At 39.7% G+C, this 25,031-nt stretch overlaps 1 long non-coding RNA gene across 2 annotated transcripts; it reads right to left on the bottom strand.

Moving 5' to 3' along the window:
* Positions 1-12,858: 12,858 nt before the first annotated feature.
* On the bottom strand, positions 12,859-16,810 carry LOC106098079 (uncharacterized). 2 transcript variants are annotated; one of them, XR_001224171.3, is made up of 4 exons: positions 16,719-16,810; positions 14,706-14,948; positions 14,378-14,630; positions 12,859-14,227 (listed from the first exon to the last, which is right to left on the bottom strand). It is a non-coding gene; the product is annotated as an uncharacterized LOC106098079 (long non-coding RNA). The 2 variants fall into 2 exon arrangements; XR_002058507.2 differs by having other exon boundaries at positions 12,859-14,630.
* Between the last annotated feature and the right edge of the window lie 8,221 nt (positions 16,811-25,031).

Here is a 25,031-nt window from a genome sequence, read left to right on the forward strand (position 1 = left end):
ATACAAAAGTGGCATCAACCGCAAAACCTAGTGTGTCTAACAGTTTAAAGCTGCAGCCAGTGTATAGGGTACCCCAGCTTACCTGTCCAGCCTCCCACCACACACAATACAAAGAAGCCTTCACACAAATGTTTGTCATAAATCTCCAAAAGTTGAATCTGTTCATCTGGACGTAGCGTTTTGTGGGAGAAACGTTTCGTCACTCATCCAAGTGACTTCTTCAGTCTCAGCTGACTGCAGGTTTCCCCAAACCTTATAAACAGTACATTTGCATAATGACTGAAACCAGCCCACTGAGGGAACAATGGGCTGTGAGGTCAGCCCATTGTTGGGCTCAGTGATGAAAATACTTATGAGCCCCTGAAACGAGACCCAGGAAGTGGCTACAGGAAGAGGGTCATAGACTGTCTGAAGCAGTTAGAACAAGACAAGGCTATCGACCGGACCTCATACCACAGGCTGTACCCAGGGGAGTCTACACCAAGTCTGTATGGTTTACCGAAAATACATAAGCACGGTGCACCTTTAAGACCAATTGTCTGCATGATCAACTCGGTCACCTATAACATCTCCAAGTTTCTGGCTTCGATCCTCAACCCGCTGGTGGGCAGCTCTGAACACCACACCCAGAACACCCTGGATTTTGTTGAGAAGGTGAGAGATGTCATTATGGAGGCAGATGAAACCATGGTCTCGTACGACGTTACATCTCTCTTCACTTGCATCCCAGTCACGGAAGCGTTGGAGGTAGTCCGTAAGAGATTACAGGATGACACCAACTTCAGCAACAGGACCACTCTCAGCATCGACCAAGTGTGTTTGCTTTTGGAACTGTGTCTTCATTCCACCTGCTTCACATACAAGGGTCAGTTCTACAGGCAGAAACATGGGTGTGCCATGGGCTCCCCAGTTTCACCCATCGTGGCCAATTTGTATATGGAAGAAGTGGAAAAGAGGGCATTGCTATCCTACCCTGGAACACCACCAAGCCATTGGTTCAGATGTGTGGATGACACCTGGGTGAAAATCAAATCTCAGGACGTACTACATTTCACGGATCACATTAACTCGGTGGACCGACACATCAAATTCACCAGGGAGGATATGAAAAGTGGCAGGTTAGCCTTCTTAGACTGTGAGATTTCCATCAGTAATGGGGGACATCTAAAAGCTGACGTGTACCGTAAACCTACGCATACGGATCAGTATCTAAGGTTTGACTCTCATCATCCACTGGAGCACAAACTGGGTGTCATCAGGACGCTACAACAAAGAGCGAACACCATCCCCACTGACACAGCGGCCAGGGAGGCAGAAGAACAGCACATCAAGAAGGCCCTGAGTAAATGTGGTTATCCCAGCTGGACTTTTGTCAAAGCTGGGAAGGCACCTAAAGAATGCAGCCATTCCCCAACTCTCTGTGAATGGTACTCATGGCCATTGATCAGTGTTCTTTGATCAGTGGGTTTTGGTCAGTGATTGTTGATCAATGGTCATGGAATTTGCATAATTATGATTAAGGAACTGACCTCACAGCCCATTGTTCCTTCAGTGGGCTGGTTTCAGTCATTATGCAAATGTACTGTTTATAAGGTTTGGGGAAACCTGCAGTCAGCTGAGACTAAAGAAGTCACTTGGATGAGTGACGAAACGTTTCTCCCACAAAACGCTACATCCAGATGAACAGATTCAACTTTTGGAGATTTACTTTCCTGGATGATTGAGAATGCATCAAGACGTTTGTCATAAAGCAGAAGCCAGCAGCCACCAGCTGGCCAGGGAGCTGCTCCTTTGTAGTGATCCCCGGACGGTGATTGGCCAACTGTGCCCAGACCAGCCAATAGACACATGCCAATCAACTTTGAACTGGCCAATAGGTGGAGGCTTGACACCTGAAAGCTAAAAAGAACACAAAAGCAAAGCCACATCTCTTGGCACGTAACAAAAAATCTTCCTATAAAAAAAACAAACAAATATCACAATCAAGCAGGAGTAAAGAGGAAACTCCTCTGCCTACAATAATTGGCTTTCTTCACACAGATTCTCCTTACCTTTTGGGTATTGCTCCACCTAAAATTAAATTAAGAATTCAGAGTATCAGATGGATAATTTCCTTACATGCAATTAGAGATTTGAGACACCCAGACCCAGATGCCGTCTAAATGACTGTATTAAAACAAACAGATGATGCAGGAACAGCTCAGGATCATGCACATTAAATGTGAACATGCATTGTTCTAAGTCAGTCCGTACCTAGCTGGTAAGGATTAGTCTGCTGCAGAAGTAGCACATATAAATTGTGAAAACCTTTAGAAATACATATAGTTTTGGTCAGTAGTTTACATTCACTCATCATGAGCATAAATGTCATGGTAATTTCTTTAAACTGTTCTTTTCCCAGGGTGAATGATTTTACAGCACACATCTTTAATAACTTTAAGCACTCACAGTAATATTTGATTAAATGTCTGTTAGCACGCTGCATCTCGACCAGACTCTTTTGGTAGCCATCAACAAGCTTCTGGCATAATTCTAGAGGAAAATTCACTCTCCTTAGCAGAATTGGTAGTTCCTTAAAGTTAGTTAGCTTTTTTGTACAGAAGATAAGATAATCATAGTCTGCAAATTTTCAGTAGAGCTAAAGTTGCATGCTGTCAAATATTGTGATGGTGGCATCGTATATGATACGCACATATGATAGTGTTTATATGAAAAATTCAGTCTGCCTCCTTTTGTTACTATTCCTAGTATACCTACTATACCGAGCAGTGAAAGAAAGTCAGGCACAGGTCCCAAAAAAGTTTTTTTTTTTTTTTTTAATTTAACCCCAAAACATAGTTGGTTAAATCATAAATCATGGGCCCATAAAAGAGGTCAAAATAACAGAACTCTACTCAAAGTTAAAAAAACAAGCTTAAAAAACAAACAAACTGACCTAACTACAACGCACATATTAAACAAATATGTAAGACTGCTTTCTTCCATTTGCGCAACATCTCTAAAATTAGAAATATCCTGTCTCAGAGTGATGCTGAAAAACTAGTTCATGCATTTATTACTTCCAGGCTGGACTACTGTAATTCTTTATTATCAGGATGTCCTAAAAACTCGCTGAAAAGTCTTCAGCTAATCCAAAATGCTGCAGCAAGAGTCCTGACAGGGACTAGGAAGAGAGAGCAGATTTCTCCTGTTTTGGCTTCCCTTCATTGGCTTCCTGTTAAATCCAGAATTGAATTCAAAATCCTGCTCCTCACATAATCAGGCCCCATCTTATCTTAATGACCTTGTAGTACCATATCACCCTATTAGAGCACTTCGCTCTCACACTGCAGGCCTACTTGTTGTTCCTAGAGTATTTAAAAGTAGAATAGGAGGCAGAGCCTTCAGTTTTCAGGCCCCTCTTCTGTGGAACCAGCTTCCAGTTTGGATTCGGGAGACAGACACTATCTCTACTTTTAAGATTAGGCTTCAAACTTTCCTTTTTGCTAAAGCATATAGTTAGGGCTGGACCAGGTGACCCTGAATCCTCCCTTAGTTATGCTGCAATAGATGTAGGCTGCCATGAATTCCCATGATGCATTGAGTTTTTCCCTTCCAGTCACCTTTCTCACTCACTATGTGTTAATAGACCTCTCTGCATTGAATCATATCTGTTATTAATCTCTGTCTCTCTTCCACAGCATGTCTTTATCCTGTTTTCCTTCTTTCACCCCAACCGGTCGCAGCAGATGGCCCCGCCCCTCCCTGAGGCTGGTTCTGCTGGAGGTTTCTTCCTGTTAAAGGGGAGTTTTTCCTTCCCACTGTCGCCAAAGTGCTTGCTCATAGGAGGTCATATGATTGTTGGGTTTTTCTCTGTATGCATTATTGTGCGATCTACTGTACAATATAAAGCGCCTTGAGGCGACTTTTGTTGTGATTTGGTGCTATATAAATAAAGTTGAATTGAATTGAATTGAACTAAACAAGACAAAGGGGAAACTTAAATCGTGGCTGATCAGCCCACAAAAACATAAAAAAGGGTAAAACACACAAAACCCAACTGAAACTAACATAACGAACTCCAACACTTATCAGTCAAATGTCCTGTTAGTTTTGATTCTCTGACAATATGGGACTACATATAATGGCAGTAATTCCTGAAAATGTAATACAATCCTTTGTTAAAGACCTTGAACTGAAGCTGAAAGTTGGCACTTTAATCATATCTCGATTGTGCTTTTTAAAATCCTGTCTGTGGTGTAGAGGCAAAACTACAACAATTCTGTCATTGTCCAAAACCTTATGGACCTAACTGTAGGAGGTCTACAGGTAACTGATTGGTGAGAGCTCCATCCTTGTCACATTCACTCTCTCCTGAGGTTGTCACACTATACTCTTATCATTCCTCTCACTGGCTTACAGCAATGATCTCCTTTGAGGACATGATGGAACTGGAGATGAAAGATTATGGAGAAAAAGCACAAATCAATGGATAATGAACACCAATCAATCACTAGTGGGGAAAGTAGGCATATGTGGCAACAAACAGAGCTCTCCTGGTCTCTGGCATGCCTTTGATTAATGCCTTGTCTCGGTATGTGTGGCTGGGGCCCCCATAATGCATTGCAGACAACTGTCTAGAGACTTAATTTTCTTCAACCTCAATCCTCAGAAACCCTCTCTCCATCCTCTTGCAGCTTTACGTGACGATGCCTCCCAGGTGACGACAGCAATAATATGACCATTAATAGGGTTGCCATAGTGATTAATCATGAATCCAGACGGAGTCAAAGCTCATTGTTCTATCTGAACTAGTAGATTTTTGGGTGGGCATATTTGTGCCCTTGGATTGACTCTCAATTAATGCATATCATCTATGGAAAGCCTTAACATAATAAGCCATAAAAACAATCCTTATTTCAGACCATATGAAGCAAACAGACTCCTGTTCAGAGGAGCCAAAAAGTCCAGCTGTAGTCTTTACTTGTTGCACATTGCAGCATTGCTCTGTAGAGGTGACACATGGGTTTAACGAATGAGATGAAGTGTGAAATGACAGATAAGATGAAACCTAATTTAAGCCCTGTGGGGATTTAGATCACTGCAGAAGCAGCAGTAATAGGATTCAGCAGGAGAGGGACAAAGATAATGAAAACGCAAAGCTGAATGTAAATAAATGAAATATATGCAATTGTCTGGCTCTAACAATATGTGCTTGATTAAAAATAACAGCGACGTAGACGTAGGGAAGAAAAAAGAAGAATGTGATATATGATTCACAACCACTAGATACTAGCCACTATGCTTTCATTAAATATTTTTTGTGATATTATTACAATGCAAATCATTTCCTGATGGTTATCCACCATCTTCAAAACTATAATTAGTTTCAGTCAAAGATGTAATCTGATTTTTGTTCAGCATTTAGTCCTCCATTACAATAATTATTCCTACACTCAAAGCTGCTTTAACACTTTGAATGTATCAGTTTTTAGTCCATACTGCATGATTGAAACACTTTTCTCTATGAACCCAATGTTATTGGATCAGAGGTTAAGGAAGGCTTTGCAAATCAATTTCACAGGGCTTGTCTGCAACTACTGGCAATTGCTCATGGACTGCACATGTTTACCTTACAACTAGAGGTTTCCACATGATTGCCACCCCGTCTCTATGTACTAAGCTGACTTCTCTGCTTGGGCCACTGAACAGTTTTAGGCATTTGTGGTGTTGTCTTTTTGAAATGCTTTTAATGCTGTTGTCTAGCAAATAACATGGTATACCTGTACTAACAATTAATCCAATAAACACCAGTTTTGGTAAGTAAAATTAGATTGTTTTTTATTTGTATGTTAATTGGCTTTTAGTAGGAAGTATCTGTGTCTGTGCTAAGTACCCAGATAGTCTTATGAAGCTAGTGTGCTAATCCAGCTTCCTAGCATTACCCAATAAATTAGGGCTTGAGCCTCCAATGCAAACATGGTCAGTTCTGGTTCTAATGAAGCAACATGGCCACAATAAAAATGGGGCTGCATAACAGGGCTTCAGAAAGTAATGGGATGGTATGGCAGCTTAACAGTGTTTTGTATATAGTCTATGAACTCTACAGATAGTACTGATATCTCAAAAATGTGCCTATAATGCAGGTTTACAAATCTCTTTGGATTCTTTTTGACTGTAGAACAATTTTAGCAACATAGTTAGATGCAATAGCCTCAATAACAGGTTAGCTAAAGGGCTGTATACCAACATGTTCTCAGCAAGGTGACAAATTTCGCCATAATCTGTTGTTCACTGAAAAATTTAGACTATGAGACGCACTTTGAAACAGCACTGACTAACTTCCTGATTAGAACAAGTTTGTTGTTGAGTTTGTTGGGGTGTATTTGTATTTCTGACTAAGAAGCAGCTCTGCAAGTGTTTCCTAATGACTTTTACAAACACAATCATAGTTTTCCTTAAGAAAACAAAAGGTTTATATTGGAAAGATTCTGGCATTTGTCTTTGTAACAACATAAAGCAAATATCTGTACCTGGTTAAACCCAAATTTAAAACTTTGGGATCACATAACCTCTTGTTTAGTTTTAGTCAGATAAGAGGAAGAGATTTTAAAAAACTACCAGCCTTTATACTTCAATCTAGACAAGAATAATCAATAATGGCAGCACTTACTGTCAGAAGAACCTCCCAGACTAATTTGGGGGCTCAAGGGAAATTTGTTTAAAGTATCTTTTCAGAAAAATTAAGTTTTAGCCTCGAGCACTTAGAATGGACGAATATAAAATTATTGAAATTGTGAGCATACATCTTTGCGAGTGGTCTTTATTGCCTTCCCTCTCTACTCTTCAGAGGCCACAACAAGTGCACACAAGCAAAGCCTGGATTAGCGGGTAATGGCTGACATCAATATGACTGTAATGTCATTTGAAGATGCATCCTGATCGTTACTGGCTAGCAAAGAGTGGTCCCCAGCTTGCTGTAATGACTGGGATGTCAGGAAAACAAATGTTATTACGCAGCGGTATTAAATATAGCTGTTATTTCTGTGACAGCAGTGCAGAAGACAGCAGTCAGCTGATTTTCAGATGTGTTTCTTTACATCAGATGAACGCACGTCGCTTTCTGTGTTTACTCATCACCGCAAAACACATTGCATTTTTTTAAAGTTTGCATATACATATTCTTTGTGCAACTAAAAACAAATGAATCAATTTGTTTCAATAAAGTCCAAAAACATCAAACACTGAAAATATTTTTTAGTTTGCAATATTGTGTGAAATGTAAGTCTGCTAGAAAAAACAGACAGGCCATTATTACCTACAGCTCTGGGAGTTGTGCCTCTGTTAGGAGGAGAATAAAGTAGAAATTAGCTGGGTTTGGAGTAAATAGAGGATCTCACTGAGTGCATGCACTCACTACTCTGATTCTCTTCTGCTGCAGTAATTAAAACTACTCCAGTCATTCTTGTTTTTCAGCTTCAGACATAATTTGTATTCATTAGTCATTGGAGTGTAATGTTTTATAATGGTGCTTTAACTTAAAATTAGTCTCTTTATGGCAGTTCATTTTCCTTTCTTTTATTAAAAGCCCGTAATCACAAAAGTTGTGATGCTGTATAAAATGTAAATTAAAAAAATGCAATGATTGGCAAATCATTAAAGCCTATATTTAATTAAATAGCACAAAACAACCCATTACATTTTTAATTACATGCCAGCAACACACTAAAAGAAAAAAAAGTTGGGACAGCGGTAACAAAAGACAGAAATAAATGTGCACTGACCTGGTAGAACATTAGAATAATAAAAAGCACCTGTTTCATTTCATCACAGAAGGTACATAACACCATCATTGCATGGCCTCAGAAACACTTCTTAAATCCACAGAAGTAAACACAGTTTTTCAGCAAATTAACAAATGCTATTACACTTCTCTGTACAAAGAAAAAAAAAGTTCTAGAAATGTAAAAACTGTTGACAGACCAGCTGGCTTTTTGTCAATGCTGAATTCAAAAGGCAGCATGTGAAACTCGTACATCTGTATAGAATTCATAGATGTTTAAGACCAGCGGTACCCGACCGCCGGGCCACGGACCGGTCGTTTGGTGCCAAATTTATGAGTTTTGGGGTTTTAATTGGTTTTTAGTGTTATTTTTTAATTGTTTTTATTGTTAACTCGGTTTTTCCCATTTGTTATTAATAAATCTTTTTTTTCATACCGGTACTGGTTTTATTTTGTTGTATTTATCTGCGACACCTTAAAGGCCGGTCCGTGAAAATATTGACGGACACAAACTGGTCCATGGCGCAAAAAAGGTTGGGGACTGCTGTTTTAGAGCAATGGTAAGACAATGCAGTTTCTAGTAAAGGTCTTGCTTATTTCAGCAATGTTACGTGTCTGCAGGCTGCATGTTTTCTTTCCCTCTCCTTTTGTTTGCTAATCCCTTAGAGGCCCTGATTGGACAAACCAGGAGTGCACACCTTGATAAGGAGACTCACCTGTGCCTGGGCGTGGCCTCTCTTCCCTCCTTTGAATTGTTTGGCTCATGTGTAAAGCTCCTCTGCTGTGTTTCTTTTGTTTGATGGTTGTGGTGGGAGTAAAAGTGGACTAGGTAAGTTTGGGGACCCCATACACTTGTGACTGGGACAAATCTGAGGCTGATTACAAAAACCAGCTGTATGTGATTGTTTTGATCATAAGACATTTGGACAGGTCACCTGTCTCCAAACAATCACAGGTACGACAGAGAGTGACTGCAATCACTTAGACAGGCTGGTGAAGGTGTGCAGATAATTTCTAATTTATAAAACAGACAGATTGCCAACATATTCCAATGAGTCTGAGTCAGTCTGCGCCAATGAGTGCAACTTGTCTGTGATGGATCTCAAATGGTTGTCAGCTGTTTGTATTCTGGTTTAATTCTTATATGGAAGCAAGATTAGTGAGCGGTTTCATCATTTTGCTGCTAAATTGCTGTCCTGCAGCAACTACATCACCATGTATGGAGAAATTTCTTAATTTGCCTTTAAATTCTGTGAGGTTCTGGCTGCACTCTGACTGTAAGCAGTTAATGTGAACGAATAGATTCATGATTTTCCCAATTTCATTGCAGTTTATTGCTGTATCATCACAAAAAGATAGATATATAGAATTTCATTCAGAAAATGGCACCACATTGACCTTATTGTTGCTTTTTCCTTGATGTCTAAAGTTTCTGTGACTCTGAAGCAATAATTTCAAAGGCAACGAGACTGCAAGTTCATTGCATGCGGTTGCAATAATTTTCACTGTGCTGTGGTCTCCAACCACTGTTTGGAAGCTTAGCATGATGTAACACAGTAGTAAACATGTCACCGTCACAGCTCCAGGCATCAAATTCAAAATGAACATTTATAGTTTCAAAAACCTGTAAAATTTCTGTTTCAGCATCTGATATTTGAGAGTCTGTCAGCGTGTACAGCACATTGTGTGCAGGCTGTTACATCCTATTACTTACATTTTACACAGCATGCCATCTTTTTTGGAAAGTCCGATTGTAGAATAGCAACAAAAATTGTACTTTAAAGCTTAGAAAAGAAGAAAAGCATAAAATTGTAATTGTATTTTCTTATAAAATGAATTTAAAATGAAATGAATGTAAGATAAAACAAGAACTGAATATGAACACCCAGCAGTCATTATAAAATTGTTCAGTTTAATTGTTTTGATCTTAGGAAGAAAAAGTTCCATTTTGCATATAAGTAAAAGTAAATGGGTGGATGGCTTCAGTTGTAATGTACAGTGCACTGCAAATTAGCGGAAGACATGTTTTGACACAGTTTCACAGTGAGCGGTGACACGCATACGGCACTGCAGGAAAACAGAGGAACACCTAATGAGAATGAAGAAGAAGGAAAAGAGGAGCTGCAACCAAAGAAAATAATGAGACAGCTAGGGATTGTTGAGTGAAGTCGGCAGACCAGTGTGGTCTGGATCTCAGCATCGTTTCATCATCTACAGAATAGACTCTGGTGTACTTTTACTGTTGTACAATTCCCTATGCTATACATTCAGACTTAAATACATCTCAACTAGCAGAGTAGTAAGCAAGCACATATGTATTGTGTCACTTTATTAAAACAACAACAACAACAACAAAAGACAATAAGTTGGTAAAAATGAGGTTAAATAAGACACGTTTGCATATTTCTATTATCTTCAGTGTTTCTTTGGTTTGTACTGGTTTGTTTTGCTAAAATCATGCTTTTATTTGTCCCTGTTTATATTCAGTCCTTGCAGTACTTGTAAGCCTTCAGAAAGTCAGGCTACACCATCATTCATTATGTGTGGTGCTTTAAAGTCTTTTAAAAATTGTCTCACGACTTGTTATTAAAATGGACATCATCTCTCTCAGAGTACTGGAGGATTTTTCGTAATGAGGGAAATTGGCCGGCAGTGTCCTCCAGCTCAACTCATCCTTAATCAGTGCTGCTGGAGATGTCTGCCTGTCCATGTAATGATAAATTTAGCAGTGGAGCAAGAACAGCAACTCAGTCTGCCCTTGTCTGCACTGTACATGATATCAACATCACTGTTGACACCGGTGGAGGAACAAGCTGTTCTCCTATGTGTTGAAAATATATTTATGCTATAGTTGAAACATATGAAATATGACAGAGACACAATAGGTTTAATTAAAAAGGGCAAACAAGTTGAATAATAATATTATTTAACACTACTGCCACTGCTAGATGCTGACTGTCTGTCTAACTTGTGGGAGGATAAGGAAAACTTGTCTTTTTTAAGTCTTAATGATGTCTTGCAATACTCAGTATACTTGCTGCTAACCAGAAGCAGGGGCAATGGCTGCTGTTTTCCAAATAAGTGCAGTTCTTATACCTTTGTAGGTGGCTCAGATTCTGATATGCTAAAAAAAAAAAAAAAAGTTGAGTAAAGAGGAAACATGTTGCAGAAATAAAAATACCATACATTAAGGGGCTGTCAGTAAATGGATATGCACACAAACCTTGGCATTTCCTATCAGTGCATTAATCGGTAACTTATTCTCCAAGGGCAGGAGAACCAATAATCTGATACTAATTGCAAACTGGTGATGATAACTGTATCGGCTAAAATCTTAATGCCTTCCCATTAATGTCAATACACCATAATAGTATCTTTTTTTTTTTTAGCACTGTATGGAGTAGAAGACCAGAAGAAATATAAACCTATAAGCATAGGTTACAGGTTTAGCTGAGAGTACTAGCTAATTTAATACTACTAACAACACTAGCAGAGAAACTGCTAAGAGGTGTTGGGTGTACCTTCTGGATGGAAGACAAAGGAAAATCAGACTGGGTGGTGGAATCAGGAAGTACAGCAAAGTGTTCAAAGGAAGAGGTTAGCAAAGAAAACGTGGGATAGTCAGGGTGATGAAGAAAGTAGACTTGTATCAATTGACTAGACAGAAAGACTGAGCTGAAAAAGATGTGCAGCCGATTAAGAAAAGAGATTTACTAATAAGTGAAGAGAGTGTGTTTAGATGATGGAAGGAGTACTGATGAATGAAGAAATTGAGGGAGAGAGGGAAGGACAGATGAGGAAAATGAGTGAAACAGGAAGTTCAGAGGATTCATGAGGAAGAAGTAAAAGCAGCAGAAAAGTAAGTTGGTCTAGATGACATACCTGTGGATGTTTGGAGATCTAGAAGAGAGGGCAGTGGACTTTAACCAGATTGTTCAGCACAAGCTCTGAGCCACTTCTTACCTGAAGAGTTGACAGGTGGCCCAATTAGGTCAGGCAGGAGTCTCAGTGAACTATGATATTTGCATTGTGACCTGAAGAGAGCCTGGAGACATGGAGGTATGCTCTGGAGAGAAGAGGAATGAAAGTCAGTAGAAGCAGAACACGCATGTGGGTGAGAGAGAGACCTGTGTAACAGTAAAGATGCAAAGAGCATAGGTAGTGAGGGTGGATAACATTAAATACCTGGGAAGAATACCTGACGACCAGAACAGACTGGATCAGAAATGAATATATCGGGAGGAAGCCTCGGGTTGAGTGGTTTGGACACAAAGTGAGAAAAAGCAAAGCTGAGTTCGTTTGGAGATGTTGAAGATTTAGCTGCTAGTCAGAAGGAAAAGAGGATGATTGGAAAGAAGGTTCACAGATGAAGTTGAGTAAGAGATCCAGAGGGTTGGTGTGATGGGAGAAGAAGAAGAAGAAGAAGATACCAGTGATAAACTGAGATGGAGGTAGATCAGCGGCCCCCAACCTTTTTTGCACCACGGACCAGTTTAATGTCACACAGTATTTTCACAGACTGGCCTTTCACAGACTGCAGATAAATACAACAAAGTAAAATGATACGACCAAGACAAAACGGTGTTATTTTGTAAATATAATAACAAACGTAAATTCACTGTGTAATTTTGTAACTTTATTAGCAGCGTTCTCCTGAAATGCGCCAACAACATTAAGAGTAACATCCTCCTCTCTGCCCCTTAATGCTCTCTGGTCGCTATGGTAATGCGTAAATATTTCTTTCAAAATAAGGCACACAACTACAGCACGGGAAAAGACCCAGGGAAACCGAGTTAACGATAAAAACCGGTACCGGCACCGATCCGTGGGCATGGGGTTGGGGACCGCTGAGGTAGATGATCCGTTGTGGCGACTCCTAAAGGAGCAGCCGGAAGAAGAGGAGGAGGATTGTGGATCCAGTTGGATGTAATGTATTTGATGAATTATGCCAAGTCTAACAAAATATGCTCTTTAATCCAAAGGACATACCGTATAAGGAAATTGTAATATTTAGGAAAGTCATCAGGACCAGAAAAATATGACATTACAACATTCCAACTTTAGAGAGCTATGCTAGCTGTTTCCTCTGTTTGAAGTCTTCAAGTTAAAACAAATTAATCATCTGCTGGCTGTAGCTTCATATTTAAAAGGCTGAACCGATAAGCTAACTCTGTTCAAAAAAGTGAATAAGCCTATTTTGAAAAAAGCCAAAGCATTCTAAGACAGAGCTGATTCTGTATGCATTAGTATTTTAATTCAGCCAGAAACGTCTGGGAGGATTATAGTCATCTACTGTATGATAGCACCAGGGTGTCCATAAGTGCTCACATACAGGCCCGGTTATTTAAAAACAGTCTGAGACATGTTTGGTTATTTTTATTATGCAGCAAAATGTACCACTTCATGCATATCGCTAAACACTGTTTAACAGCTGGGTGTGATTTAGAGTGCATAATGTGAGGGCAGTTGTAGTTGATTAACCTCATGTCAGAGGAGCCTTACTTTCCTTTCTTTTACATGAGTCTCTGTTCTGCAGTTTCCTCATTATCAAACACTTTCCGGTGGCAACGCTAACTACATCATTCGTCAAGCACCAGGCTGTAACTGGGTTAACTCAAATCACTAAGATGAAAACCCACATTTCCTTTACCAAACCCTACTCGCCTTATTAATGTTCTTGCCATTTACATAGGGATCATTGCTCATTCATCACATTGAAACACAGATATTCCCAACAGTTTCATATCTCTCCAAAGCAATTCATCCTCACTTGTTTTCTCCCACTTAATAAAGAAACTAGACGTCCACCAGCAGGGAGTTTTCAGCATGCTGACATTTTGAAAAACATAACTTATAGTATCCAGAAATCTTCGAGGATGACTTTTTCCTTACCTTTCAAACCTTTAACTGTACAATGCAAAAAGCATGATTCTGCTATAAGCATAAAGACATCAAAAAAACCAAAGAGATGCCTCATTAGCATTTCCTTATTCTGTCCTTGATTCTAATTACATACATTAGGAAACCTCTGAGGAGGAAGAGGTGTTGCATCATATCAAAAACCTTGGTGGTCGTTTTTCCTCTCTCCCTCTTTGTTGATGTTGTGGATAATGAGCCACCTGTCTTACTGGAGTCCTGCAATATTTCACCCAGAATTTCATCTGCCGGAGCGATGGGAATAAAATCCTCAGTGTGGTATGAGAGAACAAAAAGGAGTGGCAGATTCTTGGCTCACTTGCTTAACCTGCACACTGCACAGTTTTATCTCTTTTTGTTTTTTAGCAAATTGTCTGTGCCCCATTTTTCTAATCTCCAGACATTCTCTGGGAGCAGTGAAGCCGAAGCCTCCTATGTTTTTCAATAATATGTCATTATTATATTCAGCCGTGTGCTAGAATTGTATCCCTAATGGTGGAAAAATACAAGGATGAATGAATTTCCATTGTTGATGACTCTCTCCTTGCTCTGAAATTTAAAAGGTGATCAGGGTTTTCAGGGAAGATCTGTTTCGTTTCCAACATTCTTCATCATGTTAACAATGAGCTCAGTCACATTTTGTTATTGCACGAAGCATATGTAAGTGAAACATAATGTGTTTTAATTTAATGTTCTTACCAAACAGCTCATTTATTTGGTGCACACTTTTTCCCCTCCGACTCTCAGAAGAGCAGCGGGAACTGGGAAAGGAAAGTGGCCCCTGCCATGCAAAATGCAAATGTGAACTTTGCAGAGAGACCAGCTTTGATGCCCAGGTCTCCTTGGTTAGCTGAGAGAGAACAAAAAGGCCAGTTGATGTGCCTCCATGTCTGACGAGGTTCCTATTTGCAGTTTCAGAGGATGATTAACAGGAAGGCTGTGAAGACTCTACCTGCCGATAACACAAAGATGGTCATCCAAAGTTTATGGCTCAGTCCAAGTCATTTCTGATTTTTATTACCCTTACAAGCCAAAGGATCACATGGTCATGGCATCACCACTCAGCTGGTCAGTCAGCGAAGAGCATAAGAGTGGATAAAGCTGTCTCCACATTGGAAGCAATTTGCCCATCATGCATTGCTTTGAAAGTGGCGGCTGGTTTCTTGCAGACATTCCAGGCCCTGGTTGCCTGGGTAACACTCTTATGTATATACTAAAAAGTCATATGTCAGTCAGTACTATCTTCATGGTAGTTGCTTCAATTGCTTGCCTGTGGAGAAGAAATGGAGAAAAGTTTATTTTGGGTCCTACCCACTTCACATCGATAGCGATTATCTCACCCGTATTGAAGTTGGTGAATTTCCTGCACTTCCTACACTATGATCTTTGTATCGTTGCTAAATCACTGCAAAGTTTCCAGTGTAGTTGAAGCTCTAGTGGATGTTCAGTGTCGTTTATTTTGTGTTGGCAGAATGTTTTCATGTATGTGTATAGTGTCTGTTAGTTGCCTGAAAATCCGTCCAAACGTCCAAAGTATACCACCCCTATTCTCCAAGCCAGGATCTTAGGTCCACAGATGGTCTCCTTGTGATCGGAAAATGAAGGTGGATTGCGTATTCTGAACCGGAGCTTAAACCATAAACTTTTAAGTGAATTACTAAATAATGTTAACGTTCTACATGCCACAGCATTATTTATTGTTTTGTTGGATGTTGTCCATCTCCATCTCCCCATTTGTCCTTTGGTATTTGTGCCTTAATGCCAAGACAGGTCTATTATGTAACCACTGTAGGTCTAGGCCAGGGGTCTGCAACCTTTTACACCCAAAGAGCCATTTGGACCCGGTTTTCACGCAAAAGAAAACACTGGGAGCCGCAAATACTTTTTGACATCTAAAATGAAGATAACACTGTATATATTGTTTTTTATCTTTATGCTTTGTGTGAACAACTAAGGTGTGTTGCTTATGAAATCCATGAAGTGCTACAGAGAAAATTACATTTCATTTATGTAATTAACACATTTTGAACTCTTAAAGAAATATAAGAAAAGGAAAGACACCCAGCTGAACTAAAATGATCCATGTAGCAAACAAAAACTGTTGTCAGCCGCCACCCTTATATCGCCTTCGGGTTGTTGGAGCCTTGACCTGACTCTTAAAAAATAATTGGAAAAAAGCACTATGCTGCTGAAAAATGAAAAATAGATATTTGCAAAATTCTGCCTAAATATGTATTTTACCTGGTTAATGCGTGCGGCGGGGCGTGGTTTGCAGCGCCGCTGCAGGGGAGGCGGACGCACCTGAGCGACACCCGCAATCACGCCTCGCCGCCTTTACGTCTGTGCTATCTGTGCTGTTGTGTTGTTGGTGGTGTATGTTGGGCTGTGAGCTGAAAAGCTACAGCCGGCTGTATGCGTACAGCAAACGTGTGTGAAAAGTGCTCAATAAAGAGATGCTCAAAAGCATGCTCATGGAAACATCGTCGGGTCTGCCGTGATTTGTTTACAATGGGACTTCTGCTCCTGAACCTCTGCGCACAGAGTCCGCAAATCAGGGCTATACGAAGTCAGTTTACTCACGGTGTTTGTCTTTAACATAGTTCACGGTGGAGCTGCTGACATAATGTGGATCCGAAGATCCATAATTGGCCTACCTGGGGTTGAAAGTCTCGATAAATGCACCGCGTTTCGGCGGGTACACCGGCTTCTGCGAGTGTGACTCTTATTTTGAGCGATGAAAAAATAATAGAATATAATTTTATTTTTATATTTCAATATCACAATAATCTTCCAATTTAGAACTACGAGTTAAAAAGAACTAACATAAATAAAATACACTTCAGCTAAATACTTCTAATTTATTTGCCCAAACCACGCGGAGCCGCACTTTAAGGACTAAAGAGCCGCATGCGGCTCCGGAGCCGCGGGTTGCCGACCCCTGGTCTAGGCACTAAAAACTTCTTGGCTAGGAAAAGACTGAAGTTTGGGATCAAATACACTTCTTCTTCACAAGGTGGAAATAAAGTAGAGTGTGACAGACCTGCCTCACTGATGTCATAGCCCGTTGCATCAAACTGCAGAACTAAAGGCACCTTGTACCCACACCAGCTTTCACAAAAGGAATTGACTGATGCCCCCAGGGAAACCAGAGAATGATGGGAAAAATACTGTGAAAGGGGGCGTTCACTCACCATTAACTCATCTGATCAACAGCTTACTAGCTTATCTCTCACTGGTTTCAGCTGAATTCTCAGAAAAATTAAAACATTGGAACAATTTGTTCTTAATAAAATAGAATTAGAATAGAACAGAATACCACTTTATAGTTATGTATAATGACATTGTGGGTGCTCCACACTAACTGTGCAGGAATAAAATATAAATATCAAGACAGCAGGAATAAATTACAAACAGGAGAAATATATACAAATCAAGAGAAAAGCACATAGTAACACCAAATGACAAAGACAAAAAAGAAGTCTCTGTATGATTTGGATTTACTGGATGGAAATGCCACTAGAAATGATAAACAAGTTCACATCAGTCGTGTGTTCAAAATCTGTGTCTGCTGCAGCCAAATGACCAGACAACAGTGCTGATGCAGTGCTGATGCAGTTCCTAGGGCATCACATAGAGCCATTTTGTGCAAACATTTCAAGGATACACACACACACACACACACACACACACACACACACACACACACACACACACACACACACACACAGAGTGAAGTATGACCTTTTCTAAAACTGAGGGAAGAAGCTTTGGTGCCTAAAACTAACCAAACACCAAAAAACAACAACAAAAACCCTCCCAGTTTATGCCACAGCTATTCCTTCTGACACAGCCTTTGTGCTTGGTGTCTCGTATTGCCACCACTGTTGTATCAAGGCCACTGTATGCAAATCGCTGAGATGCTAGAGGCATAGACAAAACACCAAAATGACACTTTGAGAACAAAAACATGCTGTAATTGTCTTTTCCACTGTCATTTGATATTTGATCATATTGAGGATCTAAATACAGAACTCAGTTTTAATGGCAGCTAATACTTACCTAGAAATAAAACAGCAGAAGCAAAGAAGAAAACACTAATGAAAACTACAGAGACCACATGGTGACACGCAGACTGACTGACAAGAAGAAGAAGAACAAACAGGACTTTAAATACACAGAAAATAAACTAGGGATAGGTGGCACCAAAGAGAGTGGGGCAGACCTTCAGTAACGAAGGACAATAAACAAATGTAGGAAGTAACAACACAAGACAGCTGAGGAACCCGACCTTCAAAATAAAATGGGAATTAAATAAAACAAATCATAGTTCACGTATAAAATACATGATGAGAGACTGAAGGAGACAGAGGGCAGGAAGAATTGAACTGAAAATGTCTCCGGGTCATTTTTCTTCTCATGCACCAGACATCTGTTCAAATCATCCAGATGTGCTGTTGTGTTATATTTTATCAACTTACATTTACAATTATTTTATAAGGCCATCAGTTTCAACATGTTTCCAGCTTCAGCCCATATAGTGCTAGGACATGTGGAGACTCATTAAAGCCATTCTTGTTCAGTACATTTTCTTACTTTACTCAGCGTGGTGGAGACTGATTTGTCAAAGAAGTTTTTCTAGCTATTATTATTATTATTATTATTATTATCCTGGAGGTTTAATGGGTGGTCATTTCATAATACACATTCTCTGTTAGTCTTATTAAGTTATTTAATTTTGAATATCAAATTGATGTGTTTGCAAAGCGGATTCATTAAAAAAGTCCAGAGCCTTTTGACTATCAGAGCTGTGTGAATGATGGGTCAGTAGATACCGCTGCATGCTGTTATCTTTGTTGCCTTATTTACAGTTCATAAAGGCTCTATTGTGACTTTATTTTTTTTAAAAGAATGGGGATGACTGAAGGCCTTGCCTTGTCTTTTCCTCTGATCATGAATAGCATAACATACATGTCATGCCTGGGGCAAAGAGTGCAATACATTCAATGCAGTTTTGTCATTTTTCTTTCTAGCCTTGTTAATGAAGAATGTTCGCAAGTTATATAACAGTTCAAGTAAATTCTTATTTGCAATGCTGGCTTGGAACTCTTCATATAGACTATTGAAAACAGTTTAAAGATTATCAGTGTTAGAAACACCTGCTCTGATATTTAATTGTCTTGTATCTTAGAAACTACTGCTGCCTACTTGCCTGCACAGTCTTATTACAAAGCAAAGGTGTTGTCTGCTGTCTTTAGGATTTGAAGGTTGCAGATTTGCAAATCCAGACTTCAGAGATCAACTACTGTATTTAAACAGAAAATAAACTAGACTGTAATCAGCAACAGTAGGGAGGACAATAGGAACACAGCGTGACTCAACAAACTGAGACTTTAAATAGACACAGGAGGTAATCAGAGAGACCAGAAACGCCAGGTTAGCAGGGCACAGCTGAAACTTATCAAGGCAATAATAAAGGAAGTAAGACAAGGCACAAGAGACAGAGGACCAACAAAATACAACAGGACAAAGTCAAACTGGGAATCATGCAACAGAGACGAAGACTTCACGACAAATACAAGGACAAAATACAGAAGCGAGACGCAGACTTTTACACTGCCAAAACTTCCCACCCCTGCCTCTGAAATGTCAGTCCTACTACTAACTACCAACTATTTCAACCACCCAGCGGATGTGTACGAATCACTCCCCTATTTCTGCATGTCATGCCCACAGAACATGAACTGCAGTTTCCATCTTTAATGTATAACGATGGATTTTCTTGTGAAAAACAAAAAAGTAATCTTAAATGTGTATTACATTATTTACAGTATTTTACAAAACAAATTTCAGCTACAAAAAAGCCTAAATTTGCGGCCTCACAGTATAAAAAAGAGGAGTCAAGTAGGATTCATGCAGATATGATCTGTCCCTTGGTCCACTCTGGACCAAAGTTTAGTATAACAAGTATATTTTACTATTTTTATTAAGACTGAATATTAAGACTTTCACATTTTTCCTGATTGACACAACTCTCCTTTAATGCATTTAAAATTATGCAGCTGAAACTTTAGAAAGCGGCAGCGAGCCTCACTGGTCAAAAATAATAATCACAGCTTTGAACAAGTGTAAAGGAACTCCCAAAGCAATGTGCGGATTATTGTCTGGTGTGTTTACTGTGTAATTCAGGGAGTTATTTTGCAGTATGGAAATAGATACAGCCTTTGTTCACATCACTTGAAATGTCTGTCAAAGTCACAGATTTTTTAAAAGCTGTCTTGCTGAGTTACTTAGATAGCTACACCTTTATGAGTGATCAAAGAGCTTCTAAATCTCCCAGTTCCCCGAGCTGCCTCAGTCACTCTTTTACTGGAGCCATTCTTTTTTGTTTTTCTTTGAGTTTTTGTCATTGCCATTTCTGGCTCCCCGAGGTTACAGCCTTTTCAGTCTTACTGTAACCCCACTGGCATGCTGTATAAAAATACAAACAAAAGAAATCCACGGCATTGAAAGCATTCAAACGTTTTTCTGTTTTGCACATGTTTGACTGTTTGTTATGAGTATAAAGCTGACTTTATGTCCTACTGAGAACATGATGCAAATAATGGTTATTAGTGCCAGACGAATGTTCTGTACCTGCTACTCAGTGTTAATTAAGGAAATAAATACAATGTGCAGGTTCTCACCCAGCAAACACCTGTATGTGGGCCACACATGGGATTTACTTGGGCTATGGGGGTTCCAAGTGACCATGGGCTTACAATGGGCATCCAATCTGCGACCCACTTGGGTTAGCCAAGTAGGACCCACATGAGCCAGCCCAGATGGGCTATGTTCTATTGGCACCATATGGGCAACATGTGGGAAATAGGTTGTACAGGCAACTGAGTTTAAATACCTCACCTAATTATTACTGATGTGTAAATATGAACATAAATTAAGATGAAATAACTGATAATAAATTATGCCAGAGGCAGTATATTTAAGACATTCAAACAAAAACTATCCTTAAATTGCATATTTAATTAATAAAAATATATATTAATGTAAGTGAAACAGTTATGCAAGTCATAGCAAGATTGAGAGCTTGAAAAGAAGGTGACGGGACTTCTTAAGGTTTGTGAGGATGTTTCAACTTTCATCTAAGAAGCGTCTTCAGCTGTTGGTGACAAGTCCCTGGTAATAAATCCTTAGTGGGGGCTGTCCCCTTTGGATGTGGTCCTGAAGGTCATCATTGATCATGTGAGTCATCACATGTCATGCCATGAGTTTCTGGAGTTGCTGTTTTGTTTCTCCCATGTAGATACATCTCACTGCACAGCATTCACTGTGTTGTTAGGGTTGTGTTTGGGAGTTTTGCCCCTGTGATGAACTAGGTTTTGTCAAAGGGTGTTGCTGGGTCTGAAGTGCACTGGGAATGTTGTGCTTGATTTTCTCTGACAAACGTGCAACGTAAGTGACAACTGTTAGTTTGTCTGTCATTCTGTTTCTCCCTGGTTGGGGCCCAATATTCTTTCCTGTAGTTCTTCAGTGATTTGGTGAAGGGACAACTGAGATAACAACATGTTTTAAGAGATTTCTTTATGTGTGTGCTCCTTTTTCTTTCCCTTCTTCCTTACAGGGATTTATCTGCTTGGTGTTGTATAGGTGTAGGGTGGTAAGAGTAAGCACTAGTCTCTGTTTGTGGGTTTCTCGTAAACTTCAGTGCTGAGTTTTCATCAAAGCGCACAACACAACCCAGGAATGCTAACCTATTGTTTTGGTGTCCTCCCTGGTGAACTTCATTTTTTAATGGTAAATGGCCTGTATTTGTATCGCACTTTACTAGTCCCTAAGGACCCCAAAGCGCTTTACACACCCAGTCATCCACCATTCACACACACATTCACACACTGGTGATGGCAAGCTACATTGTAGCCACAGCCACCCTGGGGCGCACTGACAGAGGCGAGGCTGCCAAACACTGGCGCCACCAGAAGTCAGTGGAGGGATTTTCCACTCTGCCATTAAAAATTTCAATTATATGGAATGCACATCCAGTAATGTAGAAAGTATTATTTAAAGGAACTGAGACATCATTAATGTTGCCAGAGTGGATTCTAATACTGGAAAGTTTGTTCTACTAGCTGAGGCTTCACTACGGAGAAGAGCCAGCAGGGAGGAGCAACCACAGGTCCTTAGTGAGTGCATTTGTTGAATTAAAGTTTGACTATAAATTATAGTTAGGGAGAAACAACCCTGGAGTGCAGCAACAAATGTGAGCTGCAAAAGGGGAGCCAGAGAAGTAGCGTGTGGACTCCTTTAAGAAGCTGAGCACAAACAGACGTATCAACATGCTGGAGTTGCTGTGGGGCCAGGAGCGAGTGCAGGTGCTTCAGCAAGAATGGAGTTTTTCTGGATCCTTCATTTGGTGTATAGAGCATCATAGGCCTGCTTGTTGTTCCAGTCCAATTTGGCCGGGCAAACAGATTTTCATCTCTTCTTTGCAGGTGATGTAGTTCTGTTGCTTCAAACAGACATTACAGTCATTCAGTTCTCATCCTCAGGGTATCCACTACTGCTATCCACTGCTGTCATTTGACAGTAGTGTTGTGATGTTCTGGCTTTGACAATACTGGAAAAACAATGCAGTTGTTTGAAAGAGTAATAAAGTAAGCATAAGGAGGGAGCAGATGTAGCAGGGGAGGTATACATCACAAACTATCAACATGTATCTCTTTTGAGAGCTTTGTGTTTTCCCCCTCGCTCTGGTTCTGGTTTATTTTCACTGCTATTTAGTTGGGTTTCAGCACCAAACCCAAAATATGTCTCTATTTGAGGATGAGAGTGAACATCTCCAAGGCCAGAGTCCTCTGATGACAACAAACATGGATTTCTCACATCAAGTTGAGAGGAAGATGTTGCTGCAAATCAAGTTTAAACAGAGTGTGACACTGAGAAACGGGTTGCTGGGATGTTGGCACTGATGTTTTGTATTGTTGTCAGATTGTTGTGTTAAAGGGGACTGTGCTGGAATTTAAACAGTCCAAGAATTGCAACAAAGACAATCTACATACAAGCTGCTGCTCTCACTATTTAAAGTGGGATTGATTTCGAGCCCAGAGATCTAGAAGGTGCATGGCTGGTTGAGGCAGGCGGGGCCTTGTACATTCATCTGGGAGGTGAATCAGGGTAGTAAAGACATAGTTTTGAGCTTCCTTCATGCAGTTTACCACCTATGAGCTATACTTTTGTCGTATCAGATGCTGTATTTGCTTACTAAAAGAGGCTCTTTTCACCAGTGATAATGGTGTTGCTGTCAGTATCCTTTGAGAGCTCAATAAAAGAGCACAGCTTCTTTTACACGTGTGTAACTTTGCTGTATAAATGGTTAATTCATGCTGTTTTGTTACAGTGGCTCACATGTACAAAAGGTGTATTTCTGATGGTTACATCATAGATGAGAATGCTCTGTCACTCCTAAGTCGCCCCCTTATAATGTGCAGAGTTAATATTATGAATGTTTCCTAGCACATTGTTTTTAAACCTAACCAAATAGTTTTCAGTGCAGATACCTAACCAGTGAGTAAAACTGGTGTGTGAATGAAACCAAAACAAATCAGCAAATAGAAAAAAAAGTGAAAAGGATAAATGCCCCTCTGCCATCACTCCAAACTCCTAATGTTGACTTTGTAGGTTTCAAAATGGGGCAGTTATCTCTGGGGGTGAAGAGGACATCATATACATATCTGCAGCGGGTGGCACCTAAAATAAAACATAAGACATAAAATTGTGCAAGAGAAAATAAGAAACAACCAGTTATTTGCTGTTCCCCAACTGAAGGAAAATTAGGCTTTTAAATCACATCATGAAGATTTATGAAAGGTAAAAGCAGAAGTCTTTGATTACTGAAACGTTCTAATAATCCATTTATATTCCATCTCACCTACGAGAATTTTGAGTTTCTGAAGAACTTGACCTGACGATATTGGGAACAGCACACAGAGGACTTCCAGGCAGATACTGGGTAAACATGCAAACCCCCCAGAATGACACAGCTTTATTAAAGCCTGTGCCTTCTTTACAAAAGACATTTTAAATTCAACAGTGTCAATCTGTGTGTCAGACTCCTCAGTATGTAGACTGCTTAGTTTCATACAAATTGCAGAAATTGTGTTTTTTAACATTATCGTCTTGAAATGTGTTACCACAGAAAAGTATGAATGCCTTCATTCCTTAGTGTTTTTTAATGAATTTGTAGCTCATACCATAGATTCTAAAACTTCTTTTGCTTAATGCTTTTTTTAAAACTCAAGTTTCTTTTTGAATGTGTGAGATTATGCAAAGATCATAGATCCCTTTCAATTTGCTGCTACAATATATTGTTCTGACAGTTAAGAGTAGGAGTCCTTGAGCCACTGGTAATATGCTAGTTTGGTTATAAACCTGCATCCTATTTGTAAAAGTATGGATAATAACTGTTGATAACCTGGATTCAAATATCCATATGCTGCTGGCATTACTGAGAAATGCAAATAACGGCCTTTGGCATCTTTGCTTATAATATTAGAAGTTGAGCGATTCTTTTAACGTGCGGTAAAGCCCTCATTAGGCGTTTGGGGAGTTGTTGGTAGAAAAAGCCAAGTCTTTACTAACTGCTTAGTTTAGTTTAGGAAAACAGAAGGTTAAAATATGACCCTTCAAAACATTTAAAATGATATTTACTCAGTGCATTCACATGGGGAACTTTGGGGTCCTTCATTATAATCTGTTTGTAATGAGTTGAGCCGTCTCACTGTGGCCTTAAACCTGCTGCACCAATGCACTGGTTCATGGCCATTTAATAAAGTCAAGAATTATTTGTCTTCTTATTGCTTTTCAGGCTATTTGAAGAGTCATGAAACTGAATGCTGCACAGTATGAAGTCGCTGAACCAATTAAGTAAACTAATTCACTAATCTGTATCAGTCAAAAGACGTTTTAAGACTGGTTAAAAGTTGGACTGATTAGAAGAGAAAAAGATTTTCCTCCTTTCCCTCCTTTTATTCTCCTCTTATCTCCTCTTCTCTATTAGCCAGCACTGTATGGGGCAGTGTCTCACTAGGAGGAAAAATCATTACCTCTCACTTTGAATCTCCCACTCCCCTCTTTGTGCTGCACACATACGGTTTAGTGCTGCCTTTCCGAGCCCTGGATGCTATTCTAGTCCATGTACTGTAAGCAAAAGCTCCCTGCGGTGCATTCAATCTCTCATTCATTGTGCTTAGCTCAAACAATACCCTTTCATACTTCTTCATGGAAGAAGTTCCTGCAAAGCCAGAGCTGGGTTACAAATGATGGGCATGTAAGAGAGACACAGAGAAGGAGAGGTAAAGAA

Source organism: Oreochromis niloticus, linkage group LG16 (genome assembly GCF_001858045.2).
Source record: "Oreochromis niloticus isolate F11D_XX linkage group LG16, O_niloticus_UMD_NMBU, whole genome shotgun sequence".
Taxonomy (NCBI): domain Eukaryota; kingdom Metazoa; phylum Chordata; class Actinopteri; order Cichliformes; family Cichlidae; genus Oreochromis; species Oreochromis niloticus.